The sequence below is a fragment of the Mercenaria mercenaria genome, chromosome 15 (genome assembly GCF_021730395.1).
Source record: "Mercenaria mercenaria strain notata chromosome 15, MADL_Memer_1, whole genome shotgun sequence".
In the NCBI taxonomy this organism is placed as follows: Eukaryota; Metazoa; Mollusca; class Bivalvia; order Venerida; family Veneridae; genus Mercenaria; species Mercenaria mercenaria.
In genome coordinates, this window is record NC_069375.1 from 64,182,270 (window position 1) to 64,201,741 (window position 19,472).

Genomic DNA, 19,472 nt, shown 5'->3' on the forward strand with positions numbered 1-19,472 from the left:
ATTGACGATAATAACCTAAACAGTTGTTATCAACATCGAAGCAGGTGTCCTCGCTAGAGTCATGGATCGAAGTTGCAGAATGTTTAACATCAAGATATAAAACAGAATGAAAAACCGACATTTATCGTAGAAACGAAAGGCGAACATGAACAGGGGAAAATTCTTCGAACGGTAATTAAAAAGGGGACACTTAGGGCTTTAAACGTGTATTTGTACAGTCATATACACAGAAACACTATAATATTCTACATTCTTTGCATTTGAAGCAGTTGTCAAGAAAAATATCCATGCCACGTCAATGTTCTCATGGTAATGAAGATCAGGTTGCTAAAAATAGAACACACTGACTGAGTCTAACTTGAGTTCTCAAAAGCTTGATTTCAGACTGAGCGCCATAGACAGATATTTTGCCCGCAGGTCTAAGACGGCGGCAAAAGAAAATGTATCACATCCTATTTTTATGTATTGAAGTGTTTTAAGTTAAACTTGGTGTGTCATCGCATATTGATTGACACTAGAAGAAGACGAAGTGGAGTGTGAATATCTAAGCCGATAGAGTTTTCACGAGGGCCATCTCAACATTATTATATTATGTGCGGTGGGAAAATGCGCGTACGTTGCTTATTATGCCACTACTACGCGGTAGGTAGGGCCTCCCATTGGTCTTATAAAGTTGTGGCCTTTTATAAAGAGAAAGTGCAAAACTGAATCTGAATTGCTGAAATTTGGCCACATTTTAATAACAATCCTGTCCCCACTTTCAAAACTCTGTAGCAAGTTCTTTGAATTTGTAGCATTTGGCTACATTGGCGAATTGCAGAGGAGTCCCTGGGTAGGGTATGTAGATTTGGGTACGTCTGTTCGTTCGTCCGTCTGTCCGTCAGAGAAAAGTTTTGATAGACTTATCTAAAAGTGTTGAACAACTCTCGCAAAAAGTATTGAACGATCGGTATATATTGTTTTGGAGTGGTATTCAACATTAGGAGCTGCGCACCTAAGATGTAAGTGTATGCTACTGTGGAAGCACTGTGTCGTCCGTTGATCAATTTTTTACGATTAACACCCTCGCGGTGGCAATTTTAGTTCAATCATAATGAAACGTAGTCAGAATGTTGTGTGGACGAAAATTCGACAGGGTTTAACACTTGGTCGTTATATGTGACTAGGTCAAGTTATAGAAAATAAAACATTCTTAACACTCCAGAGACAACATTTTCTTCTGGATCTTATGAAACTGGGTGAGAATATTTTGCCTTTATGAAATGTAGGTTAACTTTGAAACCTGGTGAACATCAAGGTCATTAAGCCAAATAACAAAGCAAATCTTGTAAACACCCTTGAAATTAAATTGTTACCTGATGAAACACAGTCATATTATTTACCTTATTAATTCTAAGTAAAGTTTGAAACTTTTTCATCTAACGTTAAAAGGTATAGTAGGACAGTAAATTAAATCATAGAAAAACATTCTTTACACTCTAGATGTCATATTTATATATGAAACTGAGGCAGAACATTTCTTTTTATAAATATAGGGACACTGATATCTAGGAGATAATATATCTAAGAGAAATGATACTTAAGACTCTTCCAACCTATTTTCTATGTCGTCCGTCATTTTGTTAAGACAAAGATTCTGACCAAGTCGCAATAAAATTTGGTCATTATTGTTAAGTCAGACGACGACGACGGGCGGTTAACTGGACGATCACACTAGCTTAACTTGACTACTTTATCTCAGATGTATGACTTGTAATTTTTAAGGAAATTTCAATAACGTGTGATGATGTTAGACCGCAAACGTTTGGTAACTTAATACAAAAGCTCTGTTTTTCTTAGTCAAGGAGAATAATTCTAAGAATGAGCAAAGGTCGTGTATTTCTTTATAATTGTTTGAGGTCTGGTGCTTCTAGCTGAAACACTTTTTGGATAATTTTTGGATCATAAGCATTTTCAATTTCTGACAGACGGACGCACAGACGCACGTCGAACGAACATCCGGAGGGACAACGTTAACAATATCCCTTCTCATTCGGCAGGAGATAATAAGACACACCATATCGTTATTATGGGCATGTATTTCCATCTGCTTATAATATGAATTAAATTTTGAGATGTCCTCCTTAAAATATCGATCGTCCTGGATGTCCATAGTCACTTCGTCTTAATTCGCATATGTCTAATAGTGGACGTTAACATATAAGAACCACTCCCTCGTGACATTGTAACAATTTTCGAAAATAATTCACTGCTTCCTACTTGTGGATAACCTGTGGTCCCCGCATGCTTGTAATTGTTTTTGCTCTTTAAAAAAAACAACAGATAATTGTGGTTTAGCTAAAGCAGACAAGAAACGTTGTGAATGCATTTTCTGATTTTCTGGGAAATTTCCCTCTCTGTGTTTGAAATGTACGATATCACTGCACATCAGTTTGCATTAATGGAAGATTATGCATCTTCAATTAGAAACTAATGCTACGAAGTCAAACGCACTTCGGATTTGAAAATGTGCTCAACGTACCTTCTGAATACGCAATCGCCCTGAAACCACGAGCTGCATTTTCATTTGCATTGTCGTATGTCAGAAAGTAAAGGTATATCACTTTCAAATCCGTACGAATAGCTGGATTGTGTCCATTCCATTCAGATCCAATGTAAAGATTGATATCATTCATTTTATTAGTCAAACTGAATGTTGCTTGTTTTTTCGAAATTAGAATTAGATCGTCTGAACAGTTGCTGTTTTGACGTTGATTTTTGTTCTGGAAGAAAAATAAACAACATAATGTTTATGTCAAGTATTCAAGTGTTGTTGTAAGCCAATGGCACTTGTGGCACTTTCAGGAATTAATAAAGAGCAAACAAAGGTGCTGAAAATTGTACAATGAGTAAAGATAATATAGTTACTTTAGTCATTATTTTACATACATGTGTAACATTATCAATATTTGACAGATTTATATTTTACATTGTTATATACTTAACTCTTTCTTTGCAATATAGATTGCATGTAGTATAAACCTTGGACCATTTCAATCAAATTGAAATAATTTTACGTTGTCAGTATCATTATATATTTGGCTACAATGATAATGGCAAATTTGAAATTGAGGTAATTTTGCAACAACTTGCAATCTGTTATACACGCAAACTGGTTCTAAGAACTCACGCTCGACAAACCTATTGTTGAGTGCCATCATAATACCGCATACTGAAGTGACTTTGACGGACACACCTAAATACCTTCAGTTAATGTATGAATTTATATGGAACGCTTAACCCCATGCATTTCCATAGCGTACAAATCATAGTTAGTAGATAACATTGTATACATTTTCTATGTCCGGTACATTTCTTAGTTTGTGCTGTGCATTCACTAGATTGTTCTGTACAATTAATAGTTCATCATGTGAATTTACTAATTTACTACTTTTTCTACATAATTTATTATTTGTACCGAATATTTTGGAAAATGCACATGACGAACAATTGTACAGAGCAATCTAGTGAATGCAAAGCAAAAATTAAGATATGTACCGGACAAACTAGTAAATGTACATAACAAACTGCTTTATCTACATAACAAATTATGATTTGCACCGAATATATTGGAAACTGCACATGATGAACTATTAATTGTACATTACAAACTAGTGAATACACAGCACAAACTAAGATATGTACCGGACAAACTAGTAAATGTACATAACAAACTGCTTTATCTAAATTATGATTTGTACCGAACATGAAGAACTATTAACTTTAAAGCACAAACTAGTGATTGCACAGCACAAACTAAAACTTGTACAGGACAAACTAGCATATATTTATAACAGACTGCTTTCTCTTCATAAAAAAAAATATGATTTGTACAGAATATATTGGAAATGGCACATGACGAACTAATAATTATCACGCAAAGGCAGTTAAAGCGTTCCAAAAAATTATCTTGCATTCATAAATATCATTGAGAGGGGACGACTATATTTTGGGCGTAAACCTTTTATAAGCTTGTTGGTCGCAGTTTAGACATCATTTTCATGATGATACATGTGCTTCGAATATTGCATAAAGTTTAATATGATGTCGACTGGGATAATGGTGCAATTGAATTTAAAATAAGTCAATTTAGTAAATTCAAAAGAATGATTAAGCATTAAAATGGTGATTTTTATTAGGTTTCTTTTCTGTATCAAAAGCTTCACAATTATTTATAAGTTTTGTTTATATTGAATGGACAGCGAAAATATAAATATCGATGCTACTGCATAAAAGATTCACTGTAGAGAATACAATAAAACAGATATTATTATTATTATAATAGTCAAATTTACGTTTCATGTTATTTGTCAGGTGTTCTATTCGGTCAGGTTAGGTCAGGTTCGTGCACCATATAAAATTGCACAGGACCGTCAAATAAACATCTGAAGCTGTTATAAACTACGCATGATAATCAGAAATATATCGTTACTCAGAGAGTGATTTCACTATTCCATATGGATGTATCTTCAAAATAAAATTTGAAACTGATAACTCTACTCATACTTACCGAACTGTTTTTCAAGGAAATATCCAAGAAGAGAATTTTTATATAATTTTCAGAACTAATTTCCCATTTGAAATATTGTGATACGTCGTAGTAAAATGGATATCCAGAGCTATAGATCACTTTTCTCTGATTGTCCGCTATAACGAGAAGTCTATTAGTACTGATCAAACCATACTTCTTTTTTTGAAGTCGCGGAAATTCCATGTCCATTGAATCTGCAAAATGAACAGTGACCATTTTTACAATTAAGCTCGAAAACAAACTGATTGCCCTAAGTAATAAAGTCAAAAACAATGTCATCTGTATGTTAGGTTAAACACATGTTATCTTTAACTTTAAATAATTACATAGATTCTTATATGTCAATTATAAGGAAAACATACGTAATCCAATGCAAACATGTAATATCTGCGAAAAACATGAACTTTTCACGAGTACAAAAAATAAGACAAGAGTATATAATTTTGAAAACAACTTATTAAATAAGTAAGTCTGGTTTATAATTCCAGCCATGTAATACAATTATGTTTATATGTGTTTGACAGAATTTACTTTACGATACAGAAAAAATTAAAGTAGTGTATCAGTTCTAGAAATCTTTCATGTTTTTAATGGTGATCATTTGTACGTCTCGCGGAAGCTTCAGCTAGAGTAATTTATGCTGTATACGAAAACAATAATAATAATAATAAAAAACATACAAACATTTTAAAACTTATGATTTTCTTGGTGCGTCCGGAATTTATAAAACAAAAATGTCTTGAAAGTAGCTAAATATCATTTATAACGTTGTTTGCTTACTTACCAATTTCAAAACTTAAGTTTTTCCATACTTAGAGCGTCGGAAACATATATAACAAAAATTCCATTGACCCTGCAGCGCTCGCCTATATTAAAGGCTTCAAATGTGTTTGTATAATGTAATGGCGCAAGAACAGAGGTAGGTTTATATAAATACCAATGCTGTAGCTTATATGCTTAAATAGAAGATATTCAATGTTTCTTTTATTTTAGCCTTGTACATTATATACATGCCACACACATGGACATGGCCATTTTAGAGCTAGGGCAATATTTTGAACATTTGCAGTAGACAGTCAAAACCTTATATCACCCGCTAACAATCAAGGGTGTAGCTATAATGGATGGAGAGAAGATTTTTCAAAGTTTCTTATATATTTGCATATAGTATATACACTCATAGACGTTTATAATCTGTCACTTACAGTTTTCAAATATTTTTTTTATGTATGCCATGAAAATAAAACAATTATGTATACAATCAATTTATTTAATAACTTAATCACAATATGGACGGTTTCATTTCATTAGAACATTTGAGATTTGGTAAAAACAATGGTTTGAATAACAACACCCACACTTTCCAAAGTCACACTTTCAATCAATATCTGTTATGTCCGCTTTTCGCATTAATAACTGCCTGAAAACGGCGACGCATCGAAATGATAGTGTGACGTCTGTGGGTACACACTTACAAGTTTTCGTAGTTTCATGTCAAATATGCATGCATGATTTTTAAATATTGTATGATGTCTTACACAGAAATACTGACATCTTATTTTGACTAATACATGTATAATGTTTACGCTTATTTTTAGCCACGAGAGCGGGTTTGTTATCATGTATTTTGTATTGATGAATCTCCACGCGTTCAGTATTACTTAAGGTATTAGATCACTAATAGAGAACCTTCTTTTTGAAGAGTATTCAATTCCTACCATAAACCTACTTTTACTGCAATTCTTAGGGGGGCGTAGGTTCAAGCCCTACTGGGACCAATTTTTTTTTCCTTATTTTCCTTTTTTCTAGTAAGTTTTTACTTCTTTCAAGACTTATTATTGATTTCTTGTACAAAAATGGAAAAAAAATGAATCTTATAAGCGATTTCTTAATGTTCAAAGTGAATTTACTACTTAAATAGAAGGGTTAGAGTTACACATCTTTAAAAATGTTGAGTTACACGCGGTGAAAGTTCTCTGTTTTGCTTTCACTCTTAGATTATATATTGTGGAAGAAATTTAGGTAGGTTTTGCCTCTACCCTATGGTTGTTTTTAAATGGAGTAAGACAAATTCAAAACAGAAACACAGCATTCGACCTTATTTTTTCAATGTTGAAGTATGAATTCTGTCTCATTAAATCCGTTTACTTGAGGCACCATAGAAAAAAATGATATTGACATTTTTATTTTGTGTTTTATAATTGTTTACCAATAGTTTGATGTTTCTTTTATTAAAATAAATGGTAAAATGAGTTCTCTGTAAACGTTTTGGATAGTGGCTATCACTTTGAAATTTGTCTCTACTTGAGTTTGAGGAGATACCATACGTCATACAAAATTTATAAAAAAACGGCACGGTAAAAATGGTTTAAAAATTGCAAAATAGTGCAAAATACGGTTACCTTTTAGAATATACCAAGCAAAGGCCATTTTGTAAACATTACTATTAGTGCTCTAATACCTTAAAGTAAGTATTCATTATTCCCTTCTGTTCTAGACCGCTCGTAGTGACTGTTATCGCTTGGAATGACTAATTTTCGCTAATTTGTTCTCGTATACAAACATCAACTTTCCATTTCTCACATGTCTTTATCTGCGCATGCGTCGATTGATTATCGAAGTCGGTTTAACGTACGGCTTTGCTAAATTTATTCGGGTATCTTTAACGGCTCTTATACGTTACTGCGCATGTGCATCGGCTCGGACACGGTGACTGCTCATGCGCGTCTAACTCTTAAATACTTGGAAAATTTAAGTAAATTTACAGAAATTTACGTAAAGTTTAACAATTTAAACATCTTAAAGTGTTTAAATCATCTAGTAACTTTTTACGCCCGGTTATTTTTGGGCATTTTCCAAATTAATTGAAACTTTAGAAATCGCTAGGACTTTAGTAATTTTTTAGGTCTGACAGCATATGTTTTGAATAACGAACATATTTCTAATTAATCGTTGATAAATTAATGCACCCTTGAATTAAATTGTTGACGAAATACATTATTTTAACTGTTACTCGGTGTAATTATTGGCGTTCAAACTGCGACTCTAGCCTGTGACATTTTAGTCATAGAGCAGCAGCTACATCACCTTCAGAAAGACAATACCTTGAGTTTTAGTCTGAATCACAACACCTACTGAGAACTACGACTTCAGAGATAGATCATCAATTATAGAACTTCAACTACAAATATATGGTCCACCCCCCCCCCCCCCCCCCCCCCCCCCCAATAAATTATCAGCCTTAGCCCTTAGTCACGTTACCACAACTTTGAGAGATTTCTCCATACACTCTACGAAAGCCGTAGAGTCACGGCGACGAAGTAAACATAGATCTCAGTTTCCGTCACAATATGTCTCTAAATGACACCTTGTGCGATATTCCGCCGCTTGTTGATGGCGCCATTTCAAGGTCATGTAGACTCAAATGCTGTGGCAAACGTCGAATTCTGCTTTTGAGCCACTACTAAATTATATTAATTTCACAAAGAGATAGTGTGACTTCGGAAAGTGTGGGTGTTGTTGTTCAAACTGTTGTTGTTACCAAGTCTCAAATGTTCTAATGAAACGAAACTGCCCATATTGCTATTGACATATTGAATAAAATGATAGTATACTTTATTGTTTTATTTTCAACCTATCCTAAAAAGAAATATAAGATAAGGTCAAGGTGACCGATTATAAATGTCTATGGGTGTATATCTTACACTCAGGGGCATTGTCATTTTTTAACCGAAGGCAATAATTTGAACACTTACGGTAGAGAATCAAAGCCAAATATAAAGGCTCTAACCATTATCACCTTAGAGAAGAAGTTTTTAAGTTTGGATACTTTTAGCTGAAAACCTATTTTTAATCATAGTGTTCTATATGTTTAATGAACAGAAATCATTTCAACAACTTTGAAAGAAGGCTACCAAGAAGGTGGTCGAGTAAAATTTCATCAAGATCCATTCTGAGGTTTCGGAGGAGATGTCGTTTTAAAAGATTGTTGATGAGGCACGACACACGACGGACACATCGTGATCACAACAGTCCATCATTAGCACTTTGTACTCAGACGATGTAAAAACAGTGTACAGGTAACTAATGAATATCATTTATAACGTTGTTTACTAATGCGTTTTAAAACTTAAATTTTCATACTTGAAGCATACGGAATATATATATATAAAGATATCATAACAGTAACTAAAAATGATTATTTACGTTGCTTCTTTACTAATGAATTTCGAATCTTACGTTTGTCATACTTGGTACGTCCGAAATATGTAAAAATACCATTAATGTAACTAGTGATATTTATAAGGTTGTTTGTTTGCTAATGCAATATGAAACTTAAGTTTTTCATATTTGGAGCATCTGGATTATATAAAAGATTATAACTAATGTTACTAATATATATCTTTGATAACGTTGTTTGTTAATTAATGCAAATTTAAGTTTGTCATACTTCGGAATATACATGTATAAAACATTATCCTGAATGTAACTAATGAATTTCATTTATAACGTTTATTAATAAAAAAACTTGAAGTCATACTTTTCATATCTGAAGCGATCGGAGTATATAAAGAATCATGAATAAATGTCATCAATAACGTTGTTTATTTCATTTATTGCTAGTCATACACTCACTATTGAAACAGAAAGCATTTTGTTGGATTCCTAATTACATCTTGAAGCGTGCCATGAATGCTGTTTTTTAAATAAATGGAAGAACAATTAATCAGTAACCAATCATTTCCCTCTGCCAAAATAACAGGATCCTTCTTGCACGCTGTACATTAAATCGCATGAAGTTTCTACGGCCCAAATACATTCATAAATTTTCCTACACTTCTGTAATGTATTTATGCATGCTGGTATTATTATCAGATGTTGAACCAAACCCTGGCCCTGAATCCACACTTTTTCCCGAACTTGTAGGTAATTCATCCACAGTCTTTCCATGTAGAAGCTGCGAAATGCTTGTCTCTTGGTCTGGCAAAAGGCGTGGAATGTGACTACTGCTATACGTGGTACCATGCTGACTGTCAAAACTTGTCCGACAGCATGTATGTCAGACCAGGAAATGATTCCGGTGTTGGGGTCTGGAAGTGCCTTGCTTGTGACAACATGAATGTTACCACATGTAGTGGTGCTAGCCTTGACACATTCCATACACCAAACAAATACAATAATTTCGACAACATAACAGACATTCATAGCCCAACATACCCTCAACCCGACTCAGACAAAAAAGAAGACCCAAAAACTTCTACACCTAAACATAACAATCAACAGCCTCGTAATCGAAGCACAGCACTTAAGCAAAGTCAGACGTTCACTGAAGGTATTGGTCATAAAATGTACATCAATGGTTGACAAAAAAAAGAATATGAAAACATGGTTATGTCAACATATCGTGATATTATTATCGGTACTGAATCCTGGCTCAAACCAAAACACTACAATGATGAAATATTTAATCCCGACCTGGGCTATACCCCCTTCGGAAGTGATAGGCAGAACCAGGTAGGCGGAGGAGTATGTATTTCGGTCAAAAACAGCATTATAGCACAGCATACTGATAGCGAAAACCTTTGTGTAAAAGTAGAGTTACAAGGTACCAAGCTACTTCTCATAAGATGCTATTACAAACCAAACGAACATGACTCCCATAGCCTAGAAGAATTCAGCAAGTCCCTCCTCAAGGCTATAAACATAAAAGCAACAGTATGGATCGGTGGTGATTTCAACATGCCCAAAATGGACTTGTCAAGCATTACTCCAACCAGTAGCCTCTCACTCCAGTCTTCTTCAACACGACCTGCACCAACTAAAACAATGGGAATCCAAATGGGACATGAAATTCAATCCATCCAAATGCCAAGTAATCCAAATCATAAAACGAAAAACAAAAATCCCCACAAACTACGTCCTGCACAACACAACTCTCGAAAAAGTTTTATCAGCAAAGTATCTTGGCATTACTCTTTCAAATGATCTAACATGAAAAAATCACATTGAAAATATCACCAAAAAAATCAATTCGAAATCTAGATTTCTTAAGACAAAACATCAAGTGCGCTCAAAATGGCTAAAGTCAAAAGCATATAGGACACTTGTAAGACCTCAAATGGAGTACTGCTCCTCAGTCTGGGTCCCAAGCACTGGAACACTCATCGATCAGGCCAAACAGCATAGAGCTGATTATCATTTTTCCTTAGAACCGTTTTTTACCGGACTGCATTACCGCCGGTCATTGTCACCTTGTCTGGCCCTGAGTTCAGTCTGGCCAAGAGCCAGATTGAGCATATCTCTCCATAATATAGCTGCTCTGTTTTTAACCTTTTTTTATTCAACCTACCTTCAAACTTTTATCATATTTTATTTTTTATCTAACAATTTCTTGTCTGTTGACGCGCGTAAAATCTAGGTCCCCAGCAGGGGTTTGACTAACTGAAAGATAGACAGATGTACATTCCAAGGCACTTTCTGACAGCAGATGTTATAAAACGCTTCAAACAGCTACGAAATATCAGGTTATCATAACTTTACTTTTTATACGCCCGAAGGGACGTATTATGTTATGACGCTGGTGTCCGTCTGTCCGTCCGGACGGACGTCCGTCTGTCCGTCTGTCCGTTAGCAATTTCGTGTCCGCTCTGTAACTCTTGAACCCCTTGAAGGATTTCAAGGAGACTTTACACAAATGTTCACCACACCCAGACGATGTGCAGAGCGCATGTTTTGGATGTCTCGCTTCAAGGTCAAGGTCACACTTAGGAGTCAAAGGTCATATCAGTTTGTTTCGTGTCCGTTCTGTAATTCTGAACCCCTTGAAGGATTTCAAAGAAACTTGACACAAATATTCACGACGCCAAGACGACGTGCAGAGCGCATGTTCCGGATGACTTGCTTCAAGGTCAAGGTCACACTTAGGGGTCAAACGTCATATCAATTTGTTTCGTGTCCGCTCTGTAACTCTAGAACTGCTGGAAGGATTTCAAAGGAACTTGGCAGAAATGTTCACAACATTGCAACGATGTGCAGAGTGCATGTTCCGGATGACTCGCTTCAAGGTCAAGGTCACACTTAAGGGTCAAAGGTCATATATGACTTTGCTTTGTGTATATTGCTCTGCATTGCAGTGCTCTTGTTTTTATTTGGCAGATCTCTTTTTTGTACTTACAATATATATTTTTTTTGAATTACTTGCCTTTTATGTTACTATAAATAGCTTATTTTGAAACTTTTTTATTATTGGCCGTAGGGAAAAACCGAGACCACTTTTCTGTGGTAAACATGGATGGTACCTCCAATTTTAAGGTGTATTTTTACATACCTGTACCTGATAAGGATTTTTTTGTAGACTTTGAATATTTTTTTTGTGGACTTAGATTTGCTTTTTGAAGTTTTCCTTTTGTTGTTCCAGTCCTTTGGGGCTACAACAGTCAAGTTCTTAAAATTTTGCTCCAATCCTATGGTGTAAGCCTTCGGGCGTATATTGCCCCGCTTGGCGGCGCTCTTGTTGAGCTTATTAAACGTTGTTTGAATGTAGGATTTGGGCAACTATTAAGCAAATTATATACATATACACAACAATACAATTACAAAGCAAACAATAAGATAGCATCGACAAAGCAAATACATATAAAAACACACTTATGTAGCGACTTTGACAAGTCATTGGCAAAATACCACTGCGGATCATTAACCGGTTCTTGGTATGCAAAACTTCTTACACTTTGTTTCAGTGTCACAGAACAGTGTAAATATAAGTTATCCGCATCAGACGAATACCTTATATACATATTGGCTAGAAATCAGCGGTTAACACAGCATTCCGTCCAGTTCGTGAATCAATATTTTGTAAACGCTCTATGAACTGCAGAAACAAAACAAGTTCAATGTGATTTCAAGTTAGGTTAACCCCAAACTTTACTCATGTTCATTACGCTAAATTCATTATTGATTAAATTTCTCTACACATATTACACTATATTTCTTACAAACGCATATTACCGTTACGGCAAAGCGCCTAGCAATACAAATATGTATAAAACAAAGGACAAACAGTTATGCATGTACTATGTTTGCAGAAGACAGAGCAAAAAGAGAAACACCTAACATCTTACGAAGCAAATAGGAAGTATAAAAAATCAGATATGATTGATAAAATACCCTTGGGTAACATTACTAAAATAGTATGAGAAAAACTACTGTCATAATTTGAGGTACCTTTCCAGCAGATAAACGTTCCTCTTAAATCTACGACAGGTTCATCCGAGAATGCCTTGTGCGTCCAAGATCTATCCTTGTTTTCATATAATTTGACGCCATCTGAATACAGTTGATATTCATCCATAAGAAATAGCTTGCACGTGTTATCCGTGTAATGTTCAAACATACTGCATATTGAGGAATCATTAACACACATCTCTTTACATTCTGGAGCTGACCTACCACTGTATTTAGTGGGTGCGTTTGTGACAGATATCGACAAAGGAATACCTGGGAACATTTCAGCCAAAGGATCTTTTCTACAGTATACTGACGGCTGACCTGAATGCAGAAACGGATCAATTTAAAGTCAGGGAAAGGAGGCCTGTGGGGTGTTCATATGACACAAATGTATTTCATATGATTGTTAAAATCTTTAACTACCATAAATACATATGAGCTCCATTGTTCTGCCTGTATGATATGCGGTCTGACACAAATTATTCCATGGGTATTCAACTATAGGAATTATGCAGCAGACATATAGAATATATACAGAATGTATAAAGAAACGCAAAATATTTGATAATTTCTCCATCGTATTTATACATTATTGACTTCTAGAAAGTATCTTTAAAATACTTCAAAATATCATTTAGTACGTAGACATGGAAAAGGCACATCTGACAGTCGGTATGGATAGCAGAAGTTGTAAAATGTAACACAAAAGCTCATCAGAAACGAGTGCTGTAAGGAAGTAGTATTTTTCCAAATCGCCTTAATAACTGAGGGCCATTTCAAGCCCTTGACGTTAATTATCTCACGCAACATGAACAGTAACTTTTATATGTGTCACATGTGTAAAAAAAAACATTAGGTCACATTTCCTCACATATGCAACAGGAAAAATGACCACCACTTATGTAATGGAATCTGTGGTAAAACTTACATGCAAAAGAAAAATTGTGAATAAGGACCATTTTCTTTGTCTTTGATTCGATCTGATTAAAATCATCTCAAATTAATGCTACGCACACTGGATCTTAAAAGAGGCTATTACGACACACCTTCACTAGTCAGAGCCTTACTTTCAACATTTTGAAAGTGAAAGTAGAAGTTGCTTTTTTAAACCTGGGATTACAGTTTTCGATATGTGAGTATCACGTACGACGGTAATAGTTTATAGTCTAATAAGTAAGCTTATTAAAACACACGAGCATTAGTTGTCTTACCTTTTATTTCCATTCAAGAGCTAAAATGCCTTAGTTATAAAGCTTTATATTCAACCATTGACAATTACTTGTTCTTTTGTGGTGGTCAAGTACGCAGGAAAATATTTATTGCCACAGCGGCCCGGGTTCGATTCCCAACTCTTGCGTGATATTTTCTTGATTTTGCATTTTTTAAAGTTTAGAAACAAAATATCATGTTCTAATGTTAATAATATGATGAAACTTTTATTATAAAGAAAAGTTATTTTATCCAAAATCTTAGTCCGGTCCCTTTTAGCAAAACGCTTGTTGAAACAAGTCGACTGATTGGTTTAAATAAAATAAGATTGATGGAAATCAAAATAGCAATATTGGAAGTCCGATTATAAAGAATAGGGTGTCTTCAGATCTAACTTTTAGGAAAATCGTGAGCGTTAGACATATTGGTCTTTGAGTGATATCGTTTATGAAAAGAAAGTCTATATACCTGACTTTCTGCAGCCAAACAGCTCAAATTTCATACAAGCGAGTGTTCCTAATCCGACTGGGTAGAATCTAACATACCGTGCAACGAACGGATTGTAGAACGTAAAGGTTCTCCGTTCGTTAATTTGTAACGATCTGTCGATATAAAAGCTCTGAAACGGAAAATAAAGATTGAATTAAAAGTTAGTCTGTTAAGTCACATCATTTCTACACATCATTTGGGTGATATCAGTGTTTTCACACAACACCAACGTATTTCCTAAGTGTAATTTAGCTCTTCGTTTAGAAAATACTTCTTTAGACCGGATGATTAAGATCTTATTTTAGGCCGAAACAATGTCAATGTGTTATGTTTTGAAAACAAAAATACCTTTATTAAGACAAAACTTCATCTTACCCAGAGGAATCATTTGGCTCAGAATCGTGTATTATTCTACTATATAAGAAAGTAACAAATGACTACAGACAGATTACTGTAGAACTGGGTTTGGTAAAGCTTTACGATGTATCTTCGAATATATTTTGCTCTTAAAATCTATGTAACATCTACTTATTAGCATAAACATATATTTTCGTATTAAGTTAATTTGTTTTAACAGGATTGTACCATTCTTTGTCTGTATGTATGCCTAATTTAGAAATTTTAATATATAGTTTAAAATTACAACCGCTAGTATGTAACAATATTTTAGATTTCATGTGAACATTATAGAATAGTGTTTCACTTAAGTTACCAGATATTAACAAAATAGAAACATAGTTGATGCAGCATTAACTGATAAAAATATTACTGTGAAACATTAAATAGGGCAGAAATAAAAAGAAATACTGAATAAGGAAATGTAAAGATCATTATGATTATTGTTTTTTATATAGCTTAATTGCAACAAGTTCAATATATAAAGACGCTTGGAATGTATAAATAAAAACCGAAAGATAAAAGGTAAGGGCAGGTTTCTCGGAAGCACTGAGCACTAATGCCAGCCCCAGACACACGCATTTGCAAAGTAGGCCCACAACAAAAAGAAGCTGTAATGGAAAAATTTACAGACGAGTTGCTTCAAACATCTAATAAGTATATATCAGTTTATGCTAAATATTGATAGAGGGGAAGGAAGTGGTAATGGATAAAATGGGTGGGGGGGATTTAGAGGGGAAAGTAGAACAAGGATGAATATATGGGAATGTTACGTTCCTTAATAACAGTCACACTACAGCTTAAACCACAATAGTACAGACACTTGTGTACCAAAGATAAACACACAACCACATCCAACTAAATATCATAGAAAAACGGACAAGTAAGATACAAGAAAACAGTATGGCACCGTTTTAGACTCACAAGCACGCAAACGGAACTAGATTTTTACATATTTCTTAACCCCTGACATTTTCAATATATACTTTGTAAATATTCCAAGTGGATTGTATTGGTGACGCCTCGAACTTGCAAATGACACAAAAGATGTGACTGACCTATTACGCTTCCAACAATAAGACATATTCCATACAAAACAGAGAGCTATATGTCGAATACTTTCAGTTATTTCTTATATATTTGTCTTTAAGTCAACTAACCAACACGAAAATTTATGTTTGTGCATTCATCAAATTATTTAGATAAATTTCTTTTAATTAATCTGCCTGGGTCACTGTCAGTAGACTTTATAGTTTCATGTGTTGCTTAAAGCTTAAATACTTTAAAAACGATGGTCAAAATCTAGCAAGAGGCAATGAACGTCTGCTGACGTACATCAGAGGGGGAAGATGTGTGGGGAGAATAGGGATGTAATGTGCTCTGGTAGGAGGCTTGCGGGGTTTGGTACGGCGGCAGTGATGGAATGTCTAGAAACTGAATGTGATATTGTTGTGGGGGATACAATCAACGTGCATGTGTTTGTATGAAGGGGCGGGGGAATCGGGTTATGTGGATTTTACAACCTTCAAGTCACTTCATCACCTCCCACCTTTATTCCAAGTTTAAAGTCAACACCCGATGTCAACACCAGGAATAGTTTTTAAATTGTGCAAATGCAAATTATGATTATGACCTTTGACCTACCGACCAAGTTCATGTCATAGAATACTAATGTTCAAAAGTATAAAAATGATTTTTTCTCTTTTGAAGTTGATGGGAGTGTGTGGAGGGAAGGGTGGGGGCGGGGTCGGGAGGGAGTGGAACAGAAATGTGCTTCTTTGGTTTGTATGTTTGTGCTTTATGCTTCAAAAGGACGTATATTTTAATATTAATATGAATATTCACAACATATTTTGCGTGGGAAATGAAAAAACCTTAAAGTTTCTTTTTCGTGAGCAACATTGACATAACAATATCAAGGACAGACTTTCCGCTTTCCGTCATTTACAAAAGAACGTGAACTAGATGACGCTGTTCGAAAACTTCTTTCTACACTTGACACCTAAAAAGGGCAATATATTATAGTTTTTTGTTCTTACGGTAAAGTTAAACATTGAGTTTTTAATAAAAGTAATTGGAAGGAGAATTACATTTTAACGTTATGGGACGAAATTTTTTCCTGATCTATTTAGATATTTGAAATATCTATATTTTGAGATTTATTTTTATTTTCTGGTAATCATGGAACGCAAACCACTTATTTCTGAAGCGGGCTGCTGAAAAACCTGTAAATATAAGAATAGAATTGATTCAACTGCGTTTACACGGATAAAAACTACTTTCTGACTTCTCGGATCCAAAATATAATAGGTAAGATTAGATTTCTCGGAAGCACTCAGAGCACTAAAACACAGTCTTAGAGCCACGCATTTGCAAAGAAGAACAACAATAGAAAGAATCTGTAAAGGAAAACTATAACAGACGAATTGCTTCAAAAATCCATCAAGCATATTTAAATTATGTGCAAAATAAGATAGATGGGGAGAAAGAGTTAAGGGGTAGAAAGGGGATGGGGAAGTTGAAGGGGAAAGTAGAACAAGGATGTTTATACAAAGGGAGTACTACGTTCCTTAATCATAGTTACACAACAACGTGAACCACAATAGCGCAGACATTCATGTACAAAAGATAAACACATACTGCCACACAAACGAACTAACATAGATACGCAGACAAGTAAGATACATCAACACTGTAAGGTCACCGCCAAAGACACACAAGCACACAAACGAAAACATATAAGGAGGAAAAAAGAAACAATAGAGTACAGCCTTATAAGATTCCTGCAGCCAAAATAAAGGCGGGGGTGGTGTCGAAATAAAATCTGTAAAAAGATCCTTTGGAAGCAAGAATTGCAACCAAGAAGAATAATAGCACACTCGGTTTGATTGAGTCTGTTCATGAGAGGTTATGGAATATGCAACATCTCTCAAGCCCCGTAGCACCGGCCCAAGCGGAACAATATTACAAATATGTTGAATGGACACCAAGATCCCAAAGGACCAGAAAACATAACAGCACAGAACTTACTCATATTAAAGGGGGAGGGGATGCCAAAATAAGGGAACACAATAGCAAGGGGAAATGATTGGGACGAAAGGAGGGGAGGGGGTGAAGAGAAGGAGGAAAAACGATAAATAAGAAAATAGGCGTAACAAAAAATACAAGACAGACAGAAACTCAGTTGAAAATAGGGGCACCGCCTTGGAACGGTCAGTAACCTATATAAAGGAAACTTGGGGTTTAAACGCGTTTACGGTATGCCAACCTTGAATTAACGCTATTCCTAAGTAACACAGGACAATACTAATAAAATGCCAACAACAAACAAGACCACACACGCAATACAAAACACGAAACGAGCAGTTAATAACATACGCAACACAAAATACGAGAGACAGAAAACAAGTTGAAAAAAAAGGCACCGCCTTGGAACGGTCAGTAACCGTATGAAGGAAACTGGAAGGTGGAGGAAGGATGAATATTCAGCAGGGAAAGCCACGTTCCTTACACTCAGTATTCCTACAACGCCAGCAGCGCAGGCACGCACGTACAAAACACAAGCACACACGTACAGACGCACGCAAGCACACAAAAACAAACACAACTAACATACACAGATAAACAAACAGACAAGTGAAAAAATAGAACATTCTGAGGCCGCACCTTCCATTATAAACTACGCACACACATAAGCAGGAAGAAAACAACAGTTTGGCAACGCCTAAGGTCGGCCGGCGATCAAAATAATGGTGGGCACGATAACTAACTCATAGTTAAAGGAGAGAGGTAGCAAGTACAAGGGAGCGTAAAAGCAGGAGGAAGGGATTTGATTGGGCGAAGGGGGTAATGTTGGTTATTAGGAGATAAATGTAGGAAACGCTTATAACAAACAAGACAAGGAATCGCCTTGGAAAGGTCAGTAACCTATAAAAAATAACGTGGAGGGGAGTGTTAACCGCGTTAAGGACATGCCAACCTCGCAGTTACCTTATTTACAACAAGTTAGACGAGAACAGTGTAGATAAAATCACTCCTCGCTAAAAAAGGCACTACTGACAAAATACCGGATCATGTAAAGTAAAACATAAAAATACGGTAAATCTAAGGTATAATTACACCAGCGTACCCAAAAGCCGGCTTGTCTGATGTCATCTCATCAAGAGTTTAACTCTTAAAGGGCAAAACTAAGCATTCTGCAAGACAAACTTTCACTCCCTTCGTGTTACACTTTATTAGTCATCGCACCATCAAATAGGAAAGACATTCCCTGAAAAGGTGTCAATCACCAAACATGCACTTTGCTTTACAACTGTGACCTCTTTCGATAATGTAATAACACACCTTACAAATATTTGATGAAAATAAGCATTATAAGCAAAATTAAAAGTTCTTATAGACAAATAAAATATTTTCATTACATTCCTTCCTCAGTATTTTTTCCTGTTATATTCAGTGTATTTTTATTCAATATATCCTGACATATTGTGATTGGTATTTTTCGTTTTAAACTTACCCGATTACTGTATCTGATCATCTCACTTAAATTAGTTGCGAAAAACATTTGGAATGATCGACAGCC